The sequence below is a fragment of the Amborella trichopoda genome, chromosome 10 (genome assembly GCF_054954075.1).
Source record: "Amborella trichopoda isolate Santa Cruz 75 chromosome 10, AtrichopodaSantaCruz75HAP2 v2.0, whole genome shotgun sequence".
Lineage (NCBI taxonomy): Eukaryota > Viridiplantae > Streptophyta > Magnoliopsida > Amborellales > Amborellaceae > Amborella > Amborella trichopoda.
The window spans coordinates 21,523,132-21,545,334 of record NC_142345.1 but is presented as its reverse complement, the minus strand read 5'-3'; positions in this window follow the sequence as shown (position 1 = coordinate 21,545,334).

Below are 22,203 nucleotides of genomic sequence, written 5' to 3'. Positions count from 1 at the left end.
TTTATTCTGATTTGCCAAACGTACTTCAGTTTATTTATTTTAGCAAAAAGCACCTCAAATTATTTATCTTTACCTCATTTTTGTTCTTTATTTCTTTAAATAACCTCAATTTATTTTTTTACCAATTAACAACATCATTTATTTATTTTTGCCTCATTTTATGTTTTATTGCAAACAAGTACCTCAGTTCATTTTTTTTTACCAAAAAGTATTTCAATTTAATTTGTATCAAAAAATGCTGCACATTATTTTTTCTTAACTCATTTTATTTTTTATTACGAAAAAGAGCACACCAAATTTTTTTTCCACAACAAATACATCAAATTATTTTATTTTTCTTTATCTCATTTTATTTTCTTTTGCAACAAAATTGCCCCGATTTATGTTCTAACCAGAAAATGCCTCAAATTCTTTTCCTTTCCATCATCTTGCTATTTTATTACCTAAAAGTAGCCCTTTTATTTTTATATATAAAATACCAAAGTCTTTCATTTTTTTTAATTACCAAAGGGTACCTCAATTTATTTATTTTTACAAAAAATCCTCAAATTATTTTTCTTTACGTTATTTTGTTTTTTATTACCAAAAAGTTCCTCTGTTTAGTTTTTTGGCAAAAAACTTTGCCTAAAGTCAGTTTCCTTTAAGTAGTCTTATTTTTTATTAGCAAAAAGTTCCTCGATTTATTTTTTTCATCAAAAATGCCTCGTTGTATTTTTCTTTACCTATTGTTATTTTTTGTTTCCCAAAAGTACCTCAAATTATTTCTTTTGCTCCATTTTATTCTTGATTTCTAAATAATTCCTCAATTTATTTTTCAAACGAAAAATACACCTCTTTATTCTAATTTGCGAAGAGTACCTCAAATTATTTCTTTAGCCAAAAATACCTCAGGTTATTCTAATTTTCAAAGAGTACCTCAAATTATTTCTTAAGCGAAAAATACTTGGAATTATTTTTCGTTGCCTCATTTTTTTTTATTATTATTATTTAAAAAAATAACTTCTAGTTATTTTTTTTGAAGAAAAATACCACAAATTATTTTACTATACCTCGTTTTATTACCTAAAAGTAGCCCTTTTTATTTTTATATGAAAACTACCCGATTTTTTCATTTTTTTTTAATTACCAATGGGTATCTCAATTTTTTTTTTTTTTCAAAAAATCCTCAAATTATTTTTCTTCACGTTATTTTATTTTTTATTACCAAAAAGGACCTCTATTTAGTCTTTTGGCTAAAAACTTTGCTTAAAGTCAGTTTCCTTTAAGTAGTTCTATTTTTTATTAGCAAAAAGTTCCTCAATTTAATTTTTTTAATCAAAAATACTTCAATGTATTTTTCTTTATCTGTTGTTATTTTTCGTTTCCCGAAAGTGCCTCAAATTATTTCTTTTTCATCATTTTATGCTTTATTTCCAAATAATTCCTCAATTTATTTTTTAAACGAAAAATGCCCCTGTTTATTCTAATTTGCGAAGAGTACCTCAAATTATTTCTTTAGCGAAAAATACCTCGAATTATTTTTCTTTACCTAATTTTTTTTATTATTTTCAAAAATAACCTCGACTTATTTTTTTTCCAAAAAAATAATCCAAATTATTTTTCTATACCTCGTTTTATTTTTTACCACAAAAAAGTACATCACTTTATTTTTAAATGCAAAATACCTCAGTTTAATTTTAGTTACCGAAAAGCAACTCAATTTATCTTTTACCAAAAAATACCTCACATTATTTTTTCTGACGTAATTTTATTTTTTATTACCAAAATACACCTCGATTTATTTTTTTTACAAAAAATGCATCAAATTATTTTTCTTTGCCTCATTTTATTTTTTCTTACCAAAAAATATCTCAAACTATTTTTCACTACCTCGTTTTTTTTTGTCAGTCACCATAAAGTACCTCAGTTTATTTTAGTTACCAAAGAGTACCTAAATTGATTTTTCTTACTAAAAAACACCTCAGTTTGTTTTAATTACCGAAGAGTACCTCAAATTATTTTTTTAACCACATAAATACCTCAAATTACTTTCTTTAGCATATTTAATTGTTATTTTTATCGAAAAGTAGCTCATTTTATATTTAAAATGGAAAATATCTCAGTTCATTTTAATTTCTGAAATTTACCATATTTTATTTACCATATTTTATTTCTTATTACCGAAAATACCTCAACTGATTTGTTTGCAAAAAAAAAAAAACCTCAGTTTATTTTAATTACCAAAAAGTTACTGAATTTATGTTTTTACAAGAAAAAAATGCCTCAATATATTTTTCTTTACCTGATGTTATTTTTTATTTCCCAAAGTCTCCTCAATTTTCTCTATTTTATACCAAAAAATGCCTCGAATTATTTTTCATTATCTCATTTTATTCTTTATTACCAAATAATTCATCAATTTATTTGTAAACGAAAAATGCCTCAGTTTATTTTTATTTGCAAAACATACCTCAATTTATTTATTTTAGAAAAAAGCACCTCAAATTTTTTTCTTTGCCTCATTTTTTTCTTTATTTTTATAAATAACCTCAACTTATTTTTTTTACCAATTAACAGCACCAATTATTTTTCTTTGCCTCATTTTATGTTTTTTTGCAAAAAAGTACCTCAATCTATTATTCAAACGAAAAATACCTCAGTTTATTTTTTGTTACCAAAAAGTATCTCAATTTATTTTGTATCAAAAAATGTCGCAAATTATTTTTCTTACCTCGTTTTATTTTTTTTACAAAAAAGAGAACACCAATTTTTTTTTTCCAGAACAAATACATCAAATTATTTTTATTTTTCTCTACCTCATTTTATTTTTTTTCGCAAAAAAAATGCCCCGATTTATGTTCTAACTTGAAAATGCGTCCAATTCTTTTCCTTTGCATCATCTTGTTATTTTATTACCTAAAAGTAGCCCTTTTTATATTTTTATAAAAAATATTTGAGTTTTTCATTTTTTTTAATTACCAAAGGGTACCTCAATTTATTTATTTTTTATCAAAAAATACAATAAATTTTTTTTTCATACCACATTTTATTTTTTTTACAAAAAAGAACACTCCAATTTATTTTTGTCACAACAAATACATCAAATTATTTTTTTTTTTCTTTACCTCATTTGAATTTCTGTTACAAAAAAATTATCCCAATTTATTTTTTAACCAAAAAATGCCTCAAATTATTTTCCTTTACCTCATCTTATTTTTTATTACCTACAAGTAGCCCATTTTGATTTTATATAAACAGTGCCTAATTTATTTTTAATTACCACCGGAAACCTCAATTTATTTGTTTTTACAAATAATCCTCAAACTATCTTTCTTTACTTGATTTTTTTTTTTTTTATACCACAGAGTTCCTCTATTCATTATTTTTTAAAAAAAAACCTCAAATTAGTTTTCTTTGACTAGTTTTATTTTTTAATTACAAAAAGTTCCTCAATTTACATTTTTCACCAAAAATACTTCATTACATTTTTCTTTATCAGATATTTTTTTTTATTTCCCAAAACTACCTCAAATTATTTTTTATGCTTCATTTTTTTCTTTATTTTCAAATAATTCCTCAATTTATTTTTCAAACAAAAAATACATCAGTTTATTATAATTTGCAAAGAGTACCTCAATGTATTTATTTAGCAAAAAATACCTCGAATTATTTTTCTTCACCTAATTGTTTTTTTATTTTAAAAAATTACCTCAACTTAGATTCTTTATAGAAAATACCACAAAATATTTTTCTATCCTTCATTTGATTTTTTATTACAAAAAAGTACCTCAAGTTTTTTTTCAAACGACAAATACACTAGTTTATTGTTACTTACCAAAACGTTGTTCAATTAATTTTTTACAAAAAAATACCTCACATTATTTTTCCGTACGTCATTTTATTTTTTATTACCAAAACGCACCTCGATTTTGTTTTTTTACAAAAAATACATCAAAATATTTTTCTTTGCTTTATGTTATTTTTTATTTCCAAAAAATATTTGAAACTATTTTTCTTTACCTCATTTATTATTTCGATCACCAAAAAAGACCTCAATTATTTTAGTTACCAAAGAGTACTTCAATTTATTTTTTTACCGAAAAACACCTCAGTTTATTTTAATTACCAGAGAGTACCTCAAATTATTTTTTTAATGAAAGAAATAACTGAAATTACTTTTCTTTACCCTATTTAATTATTATTTTTATCAAAAAGTAGCACAAATTTTTTTTAAAAAGAAAAATATCTCAGTTTATTTAATTTCCAAAATTTACCTCAATTAATTATTTGACCAAAAAAATACCTCAAATTATTTTTTCTCACCCCGTTTAATTTTTTATTTCAAAAAGGCAACTCAATTATTTTTTAACAAAAAATACATCAAAATATTTTCTTTTTTACGAAATTTTATTTTTGATTACCGAAAATAGTTCAACCGATTTGTTTACGAAACAAAGTACCTCACTTTATTTTAATTAACTAAAAGTTACTGAATTCATTTTTTTGCCAAAAAAATACCTCATTATATTTTTCTTTTCCTGATGTTATTTTTTATTTCCAAAAATTACCTCAAATCTGTTTTTTTACCAAAAAATACCTCAACTTACTTTTCTTTATCTCATTTTATTTTTTATTATCAAATAATTCCTCAATGTATTTGTAAACAAATAATACCTCCGTTTATTCTTACTTGCCAAACGTACCTCAATTTATTTATTTTAGCAAAAAGCACCGCATTTTTTCTTTACCTCATTCTTATTTTTTATTTCAATAAATAACCTCAACTTATTATTTACCAAATAATAGCCCAAATGTTTTTTCTCTACCTCATTTTTTGTTTAATTGCAAAAAAGTACTTGCATCTATTATTCAAACGAAAATTACCTCAGTTTATTTTTTGTTACAAAAAAGTATCTCAATTTATTATTTATGAAAAAATACTGCAAATAATTTGTTCTTACCTCATTTTCCTTTTATTTACAAAAAAGAACACAGCAATTTATTTTTGTCACAATAAATACATCAAATTATTTTTATTTTTCTTTACCTCATTTTATTTTCTGTCACAAAAAAATTATCCCAATTTATTTTTTAACCAAAAAATAGCTCAAATTATATTTCTTTACCTCATCTTATCTTTTATTACTTAAAAGTAGCCCATTTTATTTTTATATAAAAAAAACCTAATTTTTTTTTAATTACCCAAGGGTACCTCAATTTATTTATTTTTACAATAAATACTCAAATTATTTTTATTACCTTATTTTGTTTTCTTTATACCATAAAGTACCTCTATTTATTATTCTAACAAAAAATTACCTCAATCTAGTTTCCTTTGACTTGTTTTATTTTTTAATAGCAAAAAGTGTCGCGATTTATTTTTTTCACAAAAAAAACCTCATTACATTTTTCTTTACCATATATTAATTTTTATTTCCCAAAACTACCTCAATTTACTTTTTTTGCTTCATTTTTTTTCTTTATTTTCAAATATTTACTCAATTTATTTTTCAAACTAAAAATACTTGAGTTTATTGTTAATTACCAAAACGTTGCTCAATATATTTTTTACTAAAAAATACCTCACAATATTTTTCCATACGTCATTTTATTTTTTATTACCAAAACGTACATCGATTTATTTTTTTACAAAAAATGCATCAAATTATTTTTCTCTTCCTCATTTTATTTTTTCTTACCAAAAAAAATCTCAATATATTTTTTTTTACCTCAATTTATTTTAATTACCAAAGAGTATTACAATTTATATTTTTACCCAAAAGCAGCTCAATTTATTTTAATTACTGGAGAGTACCTCAAATTATTTTTTTAACGAAAGAAATACCTCAAAGAACTTTTCTTTACCATTTTTAATTATTATTTTTACTGAAATGTAGCACAATTTATTTGTCAAGCAAAAAATATCTCAGTTTATTTTAATTTCCAAAATTTATCTCAATTAATTATTTGACCATGAAAATACCTCAAATTATTTTAACTTACCCCATTTAATTTTTTATTACCAAAAGGCACCTTAATTTTTTTTTAACAAAAAATATATTAAAATATTTTTTTTTTTACATAATTTTATTTTTGATTACCAAAAATACTTCAACCGATTTGTTTACGAACCAAAATACCTTAGTTTATTTTAATTAACTAAAAGTTGTTGAACTTATTTTTTTACCAAAACAATACCTCATTGTATTTTTCTTTGCCTGATGTTCTTTTTTATTTCAAAAAATTACCTCAATTTTTTTTTACCAAAAAATACGTCAAATTATTTTTCATTCTCATTTTATTCTTTATTACAAAATAATTCCTCAATGTATTTGTAAACGAATAATACCTCAGTTTATTCGGATTTGCCAAACGTAACTCACTTTATTTATTTTAGCAAAAAGCACCTCAAATGTTTCTTCTTCACCTCATTCCTATTTTTTATTTCAATAAATAACCTCAACTTATTTTTTACCAAATAATAGCTCAAATTATTTTTTTTTACCTCATTTTTTGTTTTATTGCAATAAAATACCTTAATCTATTACTCAAATGAAAAATACCTCAGTTTATTTTTTGCTACAAAAAAGTGTCTCAATTTATTTTTTATCAAAAAATACAATAAATTATTTTTTCATACCTCATTTTATTTTTTTTACAAAAAAGAACACACCAATTGATTTTTTCCACAACAAATACATCAAATTATTTTTATTTTTCTTTACCTCATTTGAATTTCTGTTACAAAAAAATTGTCCCAATTTATTTTTTAACCAAAAAATGCCTCAAATTATTTTCCTTTACCTCATCTTATTTTTTATTACCTAAAAGTAGCCCATTTTAATTTTATATAAAAAGTGCTTGATTTTTTTTTAATTACCAAAGGAAACCTCAATTTATTTTTTTTTACAAATAATCCTCAAATTATTTTTCTTTACTTGATTATGGTTTTTTTTTTACACCACAAAGTACCTCTATTTATTATTTTAATAAAAAAAACCTCAAATTAGTTTCCTTTGACTTGTTTTATTTTTTAATAGCTAAAAGTGCCTTGATTTATTTTTTTCATCAAAAATACCTCATTACATTTTTCTTTATCAGATATTATTTTTTATTTCCCAAAACTACCTCAAATTATTTTTTATGCTTCATTTTTTTCTTTATTTCAAATAATTCCTTGATTTATTTTTCAAACGAAAAATACCTCCGTTTATTATAATTTGCAAAGAGTACCTCAATGTATTTATTTAGCGAAAAATACCTCAAATTATTTTTCTTTACTTAATTGTTTTTTTATTTTAAAAAGTTACCTCAACTTAGTTTTTTAGAGAAAAATACCACAAATTATTTTTCTATATTTGATTTTTATTACAAAAAAGTACCTCAAGTTTTTTTTCAAACGACAAATACATCAGTTTATTGTTAATTACCAAAAAGTTGTTCAATTTATTTTTTACAAAAAAATACCTCACATTATTTCTCTGTACGTCATTTTATTTTTTCTTACCAAAACGCCTCTCGATTTTGTTTTTTTACAAAAAATACATCAAATTATTTTTCTTTGCTTTATGTTATTTTTTCTTACCAAAAAATATCACAAACTATTTTTCTTTACCTCATTTCTTTTTTCTGTCACCAAAAAGTACCTCAATTATTTTAATTACCAAAGAGTATTACAATTTATTTTTTTACCAAAAAACACCTCAGTTTATTTTAATTACCGGAGAGTACCTCAAATTATTTTTTTAACTAAAGAAATAACTCAAATTAATTTTTTTTACCATATTTAATTATTATTTTTATCGAAAAGTAGCACAATTTATTTTTAAAACGAAAAATATCTCAGTTTATTTTAATTTCCAAAATTTACCTCAATTAATTCTTTGACCAACAAAATACGTCAAATTATTTATTTCAATAAATAACCTCAACTTATTTTTTACCAAATAATAGCACAAATTATTTTTCTTTTCCTCATTTTTTGTTTTATTACAAAAAAGTACCTCAATCTATTATTCAAACGAAAGATACATCAGTTTATTTTTTGTTACCAAAAAGTATCTCAATTTAGTTTTTATAAAAAACTACGTAAATTATTTTTTCTTACCTCATTTTATTTTTTATTACTAAAAAGAGCACACCAATATATTTTTTTCACTACAAATACATCAAATTATTTTTATTTTTTTTACCTCATTTATTTTTTGTTACAAAAAATATACCCCAATTTAATTTTCAACCAAAAAATGCCTCAAATTATTTTCCTTTACCTCATCTTATTTTTTATTACCTAAGAGTAGCCCATTTTATTTTTATATAAAAAATACCAGAGTTTTTTTTTTAATTACCAAAGGGTACCTCAATTTATTTTTTTACAAAAAAATCCTCAAATGATTTTTCTTTACCTTAATCTGTTTTTTATTACTACAAAGTACCTCTATTTATTCCTTTAACAAAAACTTACTTCAAATTAGTTTCCTTTAACTAGTTTTATTTTTTATTAGCAAAAAATTCCTCGATTTATTTTTTTAATAAAAAATACCTCATTATATTTTTCTTTACCTGATATTATTTTTTATTTGCGAAAAGTATCTCAAATTAATTTTTTTGCGTCATTTTATTCTTTAATTTATTTTTCAAATGAAAAATGCCTCAGTTTATTCTAATTTTCAAAGAGTACTTCAATTTATTTCTTTACAGAAAAATACTCTTGGAAGACATTTTCATCATCATGGGTCCCCCCCGGTCAATAAAGCCTAACAAACAGTGGAAATTTCGACAATCTTAGAATAGCCCCAGATCTGGCCAAGATCTTCATAAAGACTCTCAAAAGTCTCCTGCCAAGGTTCGTCGCATTCTGATATGTCTAAGGTAGTGCAGACTGAGAAACAATTTTTGTAGAATCAACCTCTAACACCCTGAAACGGATCCTATAACTAGAGTTATATTTTTGGTGCCTTAATTTATTGTGGGACTACCGCCATTGGATCCGACACGATTGAAAACTCCCAGGGGTCAAATTTCAGCTTGAATGGACATCCCAGGAAAAAGTTATAGGCCAAAGAGCGAAACAGGAGGAGCCCAATGCTATTCCTGTGCGGCCACCCTGCAACTCAACTCCATTAAAGGGGCGGTCATGACCAGTGACTTTCAAGGATCATATCTCACCCATCTCAAGTTGGATCTCACTCAAATTTTGTGAGCGTGTTCGTCTCGTCAAGACGAGCATTTCGATATGTGGCACGCTCCGCGACGACGCCCGAGCGCAAAGAAAAGCTAGAGAGAAGTTGATGATCCATGAAGAAAGTGAAGGAAAATCAGCAGCGTCGTGCCCAGCTCGAGCAGCCAAATCACTCCGCTTGGGAGCCCGATCAACGTGAATCCAATTCCATCGCGTGCGTAAGGTCTAGGGTTATCTTTAGTGCGAACCCCGTACATGATGAACGGTCAAATTCCTCACACGAAGTCGATGAAGTGATTTCAAATTCTATCGCCTGAATTCCAGATTCTGGCAAAAACTCCAAAGTTGCAAAATCTTCATCCGGGCTTGGAACTGAGCTGCGTTTGTTGCCCTGCGATCGTGACGGTATGCTCAGTGTGATCCAGTAAAGAAATTACAGAAAAACATCAAGGAACGAGCACACAATTGATCCAAAGTTTCAATATTTATTCAAATTTCAAGTCACATGATTGTGCCCTAAAAACACGATCCATGGCTCGAAGTTGGTATCAAATCGATCGTCATGCCGAGCCCTACAAGAAAACAACCACCTTTCGATCAAATGGGCATCAGAACAACCCCAGATCATCCATGAAAAATTATGCAAGTTCTAAGGCAACACATGGACTGTTTCAAAATTCCACAAATTGTTATGAACGGGCAAATCTATCATTTTGCACCTATTTTCCTATTTCTTTTAATTCAGTTAAATCTTAATTTCCAGCAATTAGGTCTAATTTTGATCAATCTACCCATGTTTGGGCACAATTCTATATATACCATGTACCATAATTGTACACAAAGTGTTCGAAACCCTTCACCAAAGAGAATTTTTACTTAATAGAATTCCCTTTCCTTCTCATTGTTGGGTCACGTTTGCAGAGAGAGAGTAAGGAGAGAGAAACTTTTGGAACGGTCCCCCTAGGCTCAAAGTAAATCTTCTCTTTCTTCTTTTTTTTCCTCTTCTTCCTCTTCGTCTGAGCCTCCCTCAGAGGCCATGCACGACAGTGGCAGTGCCGTGCATGCCTCTTTCTTTTCTTTTTTTCCCATCCTGTGGTTTCACAGGTCGTACATGGCAATGGCAACGCCATGCGCGAGCTCCTTTTCCCCTTCTGTTAGTTCATCTCTATCTCTCAACGAGGCCCATAGATGGTGCTACTCACTGCCATCCTCAGATGTTTCCTTGACGCCTCAGTGAAGAACACAAATGACGAAACTTATTGCCGCCCACAGGGGTCTCCCCCTATTGCACACCTATTGTAGACGGCGATGCCTATCGCTGCCCACGAGAGGTCACGACAACACCTATCGCCGTTCACGAGCTTCCTTCGTCGGCTCGGTGCCTATCATTATCCGCGAACTTCCTTCATACACTCAGTGCCTATCGCCGTCCGCGAGGTTCCTTCGGGCGCTCGGTGCCTACCGCCGTCTGCGAGCTTCACTCATGCCCTCGGTACGTATCACCGTTCGTAAGCCTTCTTCCTGCCCTCGGTGCCTATCGCAGTCCGTAAGCTTTCTTTGTGCGCTCTGTGCTGATCATCGTGTCTAGGCTCTTCTTGCGTCCCATGCCTATCATCGTGTGCCTTGTAAAGAATTGTCGTCGTGCGCCTAGTGAATGGCTATCGTCGCGCGCTTTACAAGTGGCTATCGTCGCTCGTGCAGGGGTGTGGTACCTTATTGTGTTGCTCAACGGTGATGCCTACCACCGCCCATAGTTCATCGCTTGCTCTCCAGCCATGAGCAGTAGTGCTTAGCGCTGTCCAAGGGCCGTGACGCTGCTACTCCACGGTTATGGGTGGTGACGCTTAGCGTCATTGGGACCCCATCTCTTCATCGTCTCGTGCATTTTCTTCATTCTCTTCTCACTTGACCGAGGGTGGGCTCAGTCTAGTGTTGCCATAGCAGTCTGGCTGTCGAGCAGTATTGCCATCGTGCTGGTTGTGAGTACCATGCCCGTCTTGATTCCACACCAGATTAGGACAGTCATGTCGACCTTGGTTTTTAGTAGTATTGCCGTCGTGCCGATCCAAAGTACCGTGCCCATCTTGCTACGACTCTGGGTCGGTCATTACACTGGTCCAGCTATCATGCTAGTCTCTTCTCCTTGTCGAGTACCCTCTTCTTTTCTCCTTTCATCCAAACCTTCCATTTCATCACCCTAACTTCTCACATTTTTAGCCACACGAATGTGCATTGCCCTAAGACAAGGGTGGGTCCTTCGGCCCACTTCTCTTGCAAATTAACCATAGTAGTGTTGTGCAAAAAACAAAGAGATTGCAGGTCAAGGGAGGCGATTCCAAACCAGCTGAAGCAGCTGGGGGGCTTTCCGTCGTGATCTAAGAGGGCGCTTGCGAGAGTCAGCGCGAGTAAGTCACGGACCTAGGTGAGGTTGATTCCCACCTCACATCCAAAATTCCTCTCTCACTAGTTGAACACTTGCCCTAGTTCTGTGAACAAGGTTCTCGAGAGAGCGAACTCAGGTCCTGGGTCTTTCGAACTGAGACACGTGTCACTCGACTTAGATCGGGGGAAGCGAGATCGAGGCACCTAACCAGCTTGGCGACTCCACTGTCGGTTCGCTCTTGTTTGATCAATATCTTCTTTTACTTTCTGCACTGCTTTATATGGCATCTGGGTTATTCAACCAGCTCATCCGAGTCAGGAATTTTCTCATCCCTGCACTCGTGACTGTCCCAGGGAAGCAAACTTCTCAAGCTTCCTTCCCTACACTCCTTCTGAGTCAGGGCTCACAATCCGGCTCCCAGGTTCTTTCCTGGGTTGGTGCGAGAAGGGACTTAAAAGTCCTTGACTGCCCGCTTCCCCTCCCTGGTGGACCCTCCACCAAGGCCCCTTGCATTGGTAGCACATCCGCTGCCACACATAACACGCACTTGGCTACTGGCAAGTCCCTTGTCGGTCATAATGTTGAGGTACACCAGAAGGCTGCCCTGTCCACTCTTGTGAAAGGCAAGCAAGTTGCCATCACTTCTGAGGGTCGTTGCAAGGCTACCCCCCTAACTCCTTCACTACCCCAAACCTCTACACTTAGAGGCTCGGCAAACAGGGGCAGAGATCCTGGGTCTCCACCCTCCGCACACACCTAAAGGCTCATGGTCAATCCACTCGAGCCACACATTGGGGCAACCTTCATGCTGCCTCGAACTTGCACTCAAAGTTAGCCCTTCTCGGGCCAAACCCTGCGCACGTCATGCATCCCACAACTCGAGGCAGCGCCAATTCGGTGTCAGCTCGAGCACATGAGGGTCGACCACTTCGTCCTCCCTCTCACCACACACAGCTTTACCCTGTGAGAGATAGGTTCCTACCCGGTCCCTCACAGATACAAGCTCCTAGGTCTCGACCTCTTAAGGTCGAACCAGTTGAGCAAACCCGGGCTGACCCCCAAGTCACCTGGATAGCTAACCCTAAAGGTGCACACGCACCTACTTTGCAGGTTCCTTCCCGACCCACTCAGGCGGAGTCATGAACCAGTTCCTTCTTCTACTACTCTTCTTACACCAGGCAAGCACCTCGAGACCTGGTACTCAAAGGTTTTTCCTAAGAGTACCATCTTGAGTCAGCCGCCTCAAGTCAGGCACACACCTGGGTCTCACAAGGGAATCCGGGGTAATGGCCTGATGTCAGACAGGAGCCTCCAGCCTCCAAGGCAGAAACCCAGGTTGCCTTCTATCCTTGGACCCCATTCTCTACTTCAGCTAATAGACACGGCCCTTGCTTGCTCAAGAAAAGCAGGTAGTCCAAATCTCAGGCTCGATTCTGGAGTGAGGTCCACAGCAGCCTCAAGAGTAAGCATAAGAGGGGCCTGTAGATTTTGACCAGGCAAGCCTCCAAAGCAGTTGAGGTCGCCACCCTTGGTGACCTCCTGCCTCATAACCCCTTTTTCCCTCTTCAGACTTTAGAACCTAAGCAGGTCTAAGAATATTGCTCGGTGATCACTGCCCAGAAGCCACGGTCCCAAGATCGTCAAGAACCGGTCCTCACATGATCGGCATACAAGGCTCAAGTCCAGTTCAGGCATGCTGAGCCCCTGCAGACCGACCTGCCACACACGACTCACCAAGCCCGGCCATCCACTACTTGATCTGGCTCTGACCCTTTAGAAGAAATGGTCAGTGTCATGGTGATCAACGAGCCTGACGATGCCCAAGAAGAACGGATGAACAAGTTCGAGGTAGTGATGCATTCCATCCTCGAAAAGATGGAACGTCTAAAACCCTCCAGGTCCCCTTCTTCTCACCATGAGATCGATTCTCCATCTGGGGAGGACACAATTCCTAAGCAAACTCCCCCACCAGTCTCCCCAGACAGCTCTGCTTCCTGTGGGGTCTCCCAAACCAACATAGGTGCCATGGTGGCCTACAGTCTCAAGAACAAGGTCCCAGGCAAGCAAGAGGTGCCGCTCTACCAGAAGTCGTACCCTTCGTATATTGACTAGATATCATTTCCCCCAAACTACCAAAAAGGGAAGCTCCCCCTGTTCAACGATACTACATCCCCGCACCATCTTACTGCCCAATTCCAAGTGGCATGTCGAGAGATGGCAACTGACGAGCGACTCCTCATTCGTCAGTTCGTCGAGACTCTCGAAGGGCCAGCCTTCCATTGATGTGCTCGGTTGCCTTCAAACTCAGTGCACACATTGCAGGAAATGGAGCAGTTGTTTTACCAACGCTTCTACGAAGTCCAGAGTAATGTGGAGACAATCGAGCTCCTCTCTCTAACTCAAGACCCTAGTGAGCCAGTTGACAAGTTCATAGCCTGATGGAGACAGTTGACAACCTTTCATGCCACTCCCATGACTAAAAAAGAAGTTGTCCAGACCTGTATACGAAATATGCTTCCCGAGATCGCCCTGCATGTCGAGGCCTCCAATCCACCCTTCATGTCAGAGCTTATCTCTAAAGCAGTTCATATTAAGGGTCTGTCCAAACACCATGACGGATCTTATCAGCAACCCTCTAGCTCAAACTCCCGCACCAACGATTGGGGCAACTAGCAGAAAGTGATGATCAGTGCGGCTGTCACCATCACTGATACTAAGAATGCTGCCCCTCAAACCTTGAACCTCTCCAAGGCACAAACGTCTTAGGTCGAGGACAAGCAGTAGTCCTTCAACAAGGTCCCACCTCCCAAAAATATTAATCGAAGTGACTTCTGGATCCTGCACCAGAATAAGGTGTACCCTAAGGAGTGAGCTCCTTCACCGCTTCGACTACTACTGGAGCAAAACATGATCCAGCTGCCGTAGGTCAACACCGCAAAGCCGGCTGGCTAGGAGACACATGAGAGGTATTGTACCAGTCACAGGAAAGTAGGCCACCCCACTCAGGGCTGCTATAAGCTCAACGACACTATCGAAGCCCTTATTAACAAGGGTCAGATAAAGCTCGAAGAGTTAAAGAAAGCGTTCGGGGCAATGGAGGCTTCTCACATAGTAACAATACAAGAGGGGTGACGAGGCACCCACTATCCTCCGTGCACTATTCTCTATAATGCTCGAAGAAGGACTCGTCACTCCCAAGCTGACAAGGCAGCCCAAGTTCCTGCCTCCAAGAACTGAGAACCTCTAGTGTACGTATCACCAAACATGAGGCCATGACTTGAGCGAATGCACTGGCTTCCATGAGCTCTTGACGAAGAAGATGTAGCAATGTCAGGAAGTCCATGGTAACCTAGAAGGATGCCCTCAAGTCCCTCTTCCACCAGTGGAAGAAGAACTCCCAACGCAAGCCCCGGGAAGGGCTGAGCTAGACCCTCTGCAGGCCCTCTTCGAGGCGATGCTCCAACAGGGTCTCGTCACTCCTAAACCCGCCAGGCAGCCTAAACACCTTGCCTAGGGTATGGAAAACCTCTGGTGCCCATATCACCAAGTATGGGGCCACGAGCGGAAGGAATGCTTTGGGTTCGAAGCTATAGTCACTCAGAAGGTACAGGAAGGCCACATCGTTTATGCTGTTCTCACAGAGCGCTTCCAAGCTGTCACTCCCGTCTAAGAGGAAATCTCACTACAGGTCCCCTATGAGCATACACTGGACCCTTCAGAGCCCTCGACTTCTTAGCCCTGAGAAGTCTCCCATGGACGATGTAGACTCAAGTCCATGAAGCGTGGGGCAATCCACCAAGCAAGGGTTACTCATTAGCACAATAGGGCGAACCAAACACCTCCTTAGGGATCCAGAAGGAGACGGACGCCTAGGTCCACTCGCCGGAGGAATCGTCTCCCTCAGGCATCAGTCAAGGAAGAGTTTCTCAGGCCCCTTCCTCCACTGCCAATCTTACAAGACTTCATCTCAAGCGTAACTCGCCTTATCTTGTCCTCCAATCAGACAGACGTCTCTGAGTCATCAGCAGCTTGAGAGTCATCCAATATGGGTGACGATCCTAAAAGCACCCCACAACGGTCAAAGCTGGGGCAAGACCTAAAATACCCCTTGCACACGTCCAATTCCAGCCGTGATGTAAAACGCTGCCCGAAACATTCTAACTCTTCTTCTCCTCCTTCATCTTCTATTTCTTCCACAAGTACAGCTCGGCAGTGCCCAAACTTCGACGCTCTAAACAAAGAGCTCGGAGGCACCAGCCTTAGCAGGTCACAACAGAAGCGCCTAAGAAAGATGCTGGCCCAAGCGACTGGATTCTTGACAATCATTGACGCCCTGTTAACCCAAGCCAAAACCGAGCCACGCACAAGCTCCTCTTCCAAAGAGGCCTCCCACATGGTGTAGATCTTGGAAGTACCATCCAGCACGGGGCAGATGAACCTGAGATCAGGGAAGAAGCTACAACCCACACCTCAAAAGCTCAAGGTCCTCAAGTTTCTTGATCCTTCACTTTTCCCTAAGCCTCAACCTTAAACCTCTACATCCTTAATACAAATACCTATTTCCTTCCCATCAACCCAAACCGCACCGGCTCAACAACAAAGTTAGCTATTGTCACAAACCAAAACTCAACCAAAGCCTATTCTTAAACCTACCCTACCACCTACACCAGTGAATGGTGAATTACATGCCTACCCTATCAACTGAATCATGCTGGATGGAGGGTCGACAGTCAACCTGATCCCAAGAAGGATCCTCACCTAATTGGGATTAGGATCTGATGACCTAACTCCTACCCACATCACCGTGCAAGGGTTCAACCAATCAGGAGAAAAGCCAACTAGCACAGTGCGTCTTCTCCTCAATATAGGTAACCTCAACGATTACGCTCAGTTTCATGTGATCGACACCGATACATCTTACAACGTCATGCTGGCTGCCCTTGGCTTCATGATCAGGGGGTGGTCCTTTCATGCTTCACCAATGCTTCAAGTATAGTCGAGATGGGAGACAGCACACAGTCTATGCTGACAAGAGACCATTCCATGTAACCGAGACTCACTATGTCGACGCTAAGTACTATTTCATAGACCTTTCAGCACCAGAAAACTCAAAGGATGATGATTGGAAGCCTGTGAGAGAGACGATACCCTCGCCTCATGATGATGTTGAAGAGCTTGGACGAATGATCGTGGACATATTCAAAGAGGAGGAAAGACAAGGAAAAATCCTCCCTCTGACTCCTATTTACCCAAGTATACCTTGCCACCTCTCCGAGGTCATGGTGTCATCCCCCAAAGATGGAGCTTCCCGCTCTACTTCTAATTCGCCAGAACAAAATGGCGAGCTAGAGGAAACTCTTGAGACTGAGGAAGCCCTAGAGGTAGACCTTCTAGCACTGAGGGTCACCCATACATCGGACCAACAAAGGTATTGCACATCCCCATTACTCTTTTAAAAGCAGAATTGGCACACCAACCACCAAGGATGGTACTCCAAATTCCATCCTCCTTGAACGAGGGGATCACCAGCGGCCAAGAGAAGGTCTTACATCTCTCATATGCCCCTGAAGAGGTACAAGTGGACAAGAGTCAGCCCTCCAGCTCTCAGGAACAAGACCCCATGGTAGAGCTGAGAAGTGAGGTTCGTAGCCACCGGAATCAGTTGGAGGTTATGCGCATCGCTTCAAAGCACTTGAAGGAGTTTGTCCCTGAGACTAAAACTTATGATGATTTTAAAAGCAATGCACCTTGAATCGAAGCTAACGCTCCCCCAGATTGGAATATTTACAGCGAACTGGCTCACCAAATCATGAGAACGATGAATCATGAGCCCCTGTCTAATAAGAAACTAAGGGGGAAGGAAGCAACTGCTCCCCCATTCGAGATCATTGAAGCCACATCAAGCGATCAAAAGACGAAGCAAGGAGTGGGATATCCTTTTTCGTCTTACATGGTGAAAGGGCAGAAGCAATAAAAAGAGAATGAAGAGCAAAAGACATGTCTCACATAGAAGGAGAAAAGAGTTGATCCATTCATAAATCAAGTGGGCATTACAAGCTCCTTTTCTTTACAAAAAAAAAGAAATGAAAAGAAAAAGAGAAAGTAGGCATCGTCAGAATCTATCAATTGCTTCATTGATCTTCCCCTTATATGTCGCAGCCGATACCTTCACTCTCTCGATTTCACCCTTCAACCCTACCACTAGCTTCGCCTCATGCTCCATCAAGGTGGTCACTTCTCCCAGGGAATACTCATGGGCCAAAATGTTATCAATAAGCACCTTATCCTTCGCTTCCCAAGCCGCAGTCTCCTTCTCTAGCTTGTCAAGTTTATGCGTCAGCTCTAATATCTTTGCCCTCAGAGCCATCACTTTGTGGTGGCAGGTGACGACCTCCTCAGTGAGGTCTGATCTCTAGGAGACTGCAACATCCATCTGCTACAATTGGGCATTTACCAGTTCGCGGTAGTGCAAAAGTGAAGACTCCAAAGGGGGAAACTGCGAGTTCTCTAGCCGTTGCACAGTTGCTTCTTCGCGCAAGGCCTTTGCCCTCCATCCCTCAAGCTCATTGGCAATGCTGTCAAAGTATGGAAGGACTTCTGGCGCATTCCCTAAGGCAATCCCCCTCAAATGAAGGATCATTGTTCCAAGCTCTTCGAGAGACAACTCCTTCAGCTTTTGAAGGCTTGTTCGAAGCATCTCAAAAATGATGCCTGACAGCCCACTGAAAGTGTGCCTGGGCAGTACAGTAGGAATGACCACAGCCGGAGGATCCCCAGTTGCAGCCAATGCCTCAAGCTCCCCAGATTTAGGTGCAACCTCAGGTTACCCTAGTACCTCAACAACAACTTTCTCGCTTAGATCTCCTGCCATGACCACCTCGGGCTCGACCCTCTCGTGCTCAAGTGCTGTAGCTTCACCCTTTGTAAGCTCCGCTGCCTCAACCGGGGTAAGGTTGACCTCCTCACCTGGAGCTACTACCTGAGTGTCAGGCTACACCATAGTAGCCTCCTCTCCCAGGGCAGTGACTTCTCCCTGCCTCCTCTCTTCCTGAACCGCCATCTCCACCTCGGTAGGTTCGACACCTTCTCCCACTCCTTCTTCACACTTGTCCTCTGGGGGAGCCATGTCAACTACAAGCTCCTCCATAGGGCCTACCTCTTTGACATCCAGGGGTACCTCCTATGGGCCCTCCAAACCTGATCCCTGATGGTGTCCTGCTTCTGCATCCCCGACAACTACATCACTTGAGACAGCAACCTCCTGCTGCTCGGGTGGTCCCTCTTTAGTCCCTAGGGCTCCAGCCTCTTCTATGATCACAAGATCTACCGAGGTTCCCTTTCCTCAGTAGGCACAACAACTTCCAAAGCTATAGAGGCCCTCTTCACCTTCGCCGCCTCATCAACGGAAGCCTCATCAAGGCCAGCCTCATCAGCCCCGTTCACCTCCATCGAGACTGAGCCCTCCCCCTTTAGCCACGGACGTCACTTCCTAGTCCGAAGCAATTTCGATCGGGGCAATGGTCTGAGGCACCTGCCTGAGACTCTGAAGGACTAGAAGAAGGTTTAGGTGAATGAGAAGGTGAATCCTCAAGAGCAGAAGGTGATGCAAAAATAATCGGAGACACGCAGCCCTCTGACGAAGCCGAGGGTGAGGAGCTGTCTTCTGGCTCACGGACCACTGGAATCTTGCACCCTTTGCGTTTCAAAGCCTTGGCTGCCTTCTTAGCCGAAACGCAAGGAGCCGCTGGGGCAGCCTGCTTCCACTTCTTTCCCTTTGCTTGAGAGGCTGCAGCAGTTTCAGGAGCGCCCTTTCGAGAAGGGCCGGCGGCGAGTTTACTATGAGGGCCGCTTCCTATCAACTCATTCAGATCCTGGACCGGACGCCCTTCATACCCCAGAACCTTACGACCTTCCTTCCATTTGAAAATTGTAGAGAGATTGTCAAAACTTCTCTCTGTCTTCTTCTCCATGTCAAGAAACTGGTGCAGAGACTTGTCCATGACAATTTAGAGAGGCCGCCCGAGGGTGTGCCAATCCCAAGGAAAGCACAAGGCCAATACCTCCCCTAGCGGAGGAGTCCTTGCCATCTTCCTTGGCCTCGTCTCCTTGATCCAACGAGAATTCTCCCCTTTCCAGGGGTGACTGACATCCCAATACCCCTTGCTGGTTATTCACTACCAGAGTTCATGGGCTTCAGTCACTCGCACACTTCTTCTGAAATATGGCAACATATATTTATTAACCTATGTGAGCTCCAAGCCCGTGGCCCAAGCTGTGCAAATGTGCCTTGGGAGCCAAGTCTCCCAATGGGTTCCCAATTGGTCCTTCTTCTAGCGAGCTACCTTGCTATGCCGCTTCTTAAAGAATACAGAGAATGGCCAACCTTGATCGTGCCCGTGCTACCGAGCAAATCTATGAGGGAAATACCCCTCGAATTTCGCACTGTGAACAATATGGTAGGGAAGAACCCCACCCCTAACACTCAGCATATACATCAGCTTCTCATTAGCAGTAGGAGCACCATCCAGGCTCTTGCCCAACTCGTCAACAAAGGAAAGATCTGTGAGATTCCCTACCAAGAAGGCGGGCCTCCTCATGTGGAGGTGGTCATTGCAGAACAAGCTACGCATGTGGCCGGGTGTATGGAAGATTGCTTTTTGCCCAGCAATCCTCAGCAGAAATGGGCACATCGTTTCCTCTAATTCTTCGATTCAGAGGTAGGTGCCTGGGAAATAAGCACCAAGCCAGCCATATACATAATGGATGGGGAAAGGCATCTTGAAGTCCCTTAGGAAGGCTTTGCCATCCACTATGCCATTCCCTCCTTCATCGCCTTGATAGACCTTTCCCTTAGACATGGCTCCTAGACCGTAGTAGATACTGCAAAGGATCGGCAGTGCAAGTGCATATTTTCACCACCTCACCATGTCACAGGCCACATAGAAAGTGCCTAGACGGATAATGTCTGCTCCTCCGGGGAGAGCAAACTTGCACAAGAAAAGTACCAAATAAGTGGCTAGGAAGATTGCTCATTCTCCTTCACAGCTCAAAAACTGGTGGAGGCCCTTTCCTCGGTGGTGGAACGCCTTCATCATCACAATCCCTATAGAAAAGGCCACCTACTTGGTGAAGGAGACACATCCCTTCTTGGTCTCAGACCAGAGCAGCTGGTAAATTCCGAACAGCTCCTGAAGCTTAGCTAGCAGGCCTTCTTTCTGGACCCGTTCATCTCAAAAAATGACCGAGTTCGAAGGCACAAACTCATATCATACATATTACCAATGAGCGGCAGCCCACCAATGAAATACAGATGTAGCAGACATATCCCTGCTTCCCCACGACCGAGCATCCATGTGTTGCTAACATGGCTCCAGGTCTCCAAAAGCACCTTGACCGTGTTCGAGCGACGGTCATGGTAGCCTGTCGAGCACACACTTCAGCATGTCCTTATACCGGTTGAGCATTCTTATGGTCTAGGAAGACTACCCCTTCAGGTATTGGTGCTCCTCTTGTACCCACAGGCCAACAGAAGACCATTTCATGCCGAGGGTTTTTACCATCCTCTTACCTAGAGTCGGCAAGTCCCCATTCGAGGCTATGCTCGGTGCAGGAAATGCAAGAGGCCTACCCCTTCCTCTACACTCACATTGTTGTCATTATCTTCCCTCATCGCCAACCGGACAGGGTCACTAACAAAGGTGACGCTTAAAGGCCACCTGGGTGCACATAAAGCCTCGGTAAACCAGATTGGCTCACCTCTCGTGGGAGGTTCTTCACGTATAGAATAACACCTGTAGATTCGGCCATTAGATAAAAAAGCTTCACTGCCAAAGGACGCTAAGCGGCCACAAAAAATTGCACTCCTGGGGCGTATCGCCGACTGATCACGCAAGGCGTAATGCTGACAAGCTATCGACGTATAGCAGCCAAGGGCAGGACTATCCCCATATACCCGCTGAGATGGTATCGTCATGCAAAGAAGACAAGACTATCGTTGTTTCACGACTAAGGAACTATCGCCGTCTGCTCGTTGAGATGGTATCGTCGTGTGCAAAAGGCAGGTTATCTCCGTCTCGCGACCAAGGGGCTATCTCTGTCTACTGAAGTAAAGCACTTGATGCCGCCTGTGCTTCAGCTGTTTGCACACGTCGCACGTGCGGCGTATCACATCTCTTGAAATTTGGGCCGCCCGCCTAACAATCACGACGTGGCTTGTAGCTGCGTGTGTGGAAGGCGACCGTTAGTCGTCTCACAACCCTTCACCTCTTGACCATTGTAGGCCTGTGACGCCTCGGGTTCTCACTGACGCTTCCTCTTCTCACCAAGAACTCACTCCTGTTGACTGGAAACCCCTTCCTCGCCTTCTACTGGCTACCAGAGTTGGCAAAAAACTACTGGAATCCCCGAAAATTTCCCTGTCTCCCTGCGAATTTCCCTTCTCCCTGTTTTCTCACTCCAGTAGTTCACCACAAACTCACTAGAATTCCACTGAGTTTTCGGTAAGCCCACTGCTACTCCTTCTTCTCATCCGATGGCCAGAAGACCGTCTGACTCCCCTAACTTCTCTATAACCTCCCCTTCAGCCTCAGGACAATCGAAAAAGCACCGCAACTCTGGCAGAGTACTACTGCAAATCTCGCTAAGGCACTGAGAAGCCCCG